This window comes from Prunus avium, unplaced genomic scaffold (genome assembly GCF_965620075.1).
Source record: "Prunus avium unplaced genomic scaffold, drPruAviu1.hap1.1 HAP1_SCAFFOLD_18, whole genome shotgun sequence".
NCBI classification, from domain to species: Eukaryota; Viridiplantae; Streptophyta; class Magnoliopsida; order Rosales; family Rosaceae; genus Prunus; species Prunus avium.
In genome coordinates this window covers 770001-770419 of record NW_028276878.1, presented here as the reverse complement: position 1 = coordinate 770419, position 419 = coordinate 770001, and positions in this window count along the sequence as shown.

The window sequence follows — 419 nt, the reverse complement described above, 5'->3', positions numbered from 1 at the left end:
GCGCGCGCATGGCATGGCAAGTTTCGAAAAATTCTGTCGACAGGCTCCCGAGCGCGCACGCTGCCGACATGTTGTGCGCACGCTGCCGGCATGCTGTGCACACGCTGCGCGCAAGCTGTGCGCGCGCATGGCATGGCAAGTTTCGAAAAATTCTGTCGACAGGCTGCCAAGCGCGCACGCTGCGCACACGCTGCCGGCATGCTGTGCGCACCCTGCCGGCATGCTGTGCACACGCTGCGCGCAAGCTGTGCGCGCGCATGGCATGGCAAGTTTCGAAAAATTCTGTCGACAGGCTCCCAAGCGCGCACGCTGCGCACACGCTGCCGGCATGCTGCGCGCACGCTGCCGGCATGCTGTGCGCACGCTGTGCGCGCGCATGGCATTGCAAGTTTCGAAAAATTCTGCGGCCAGGCTCCCAA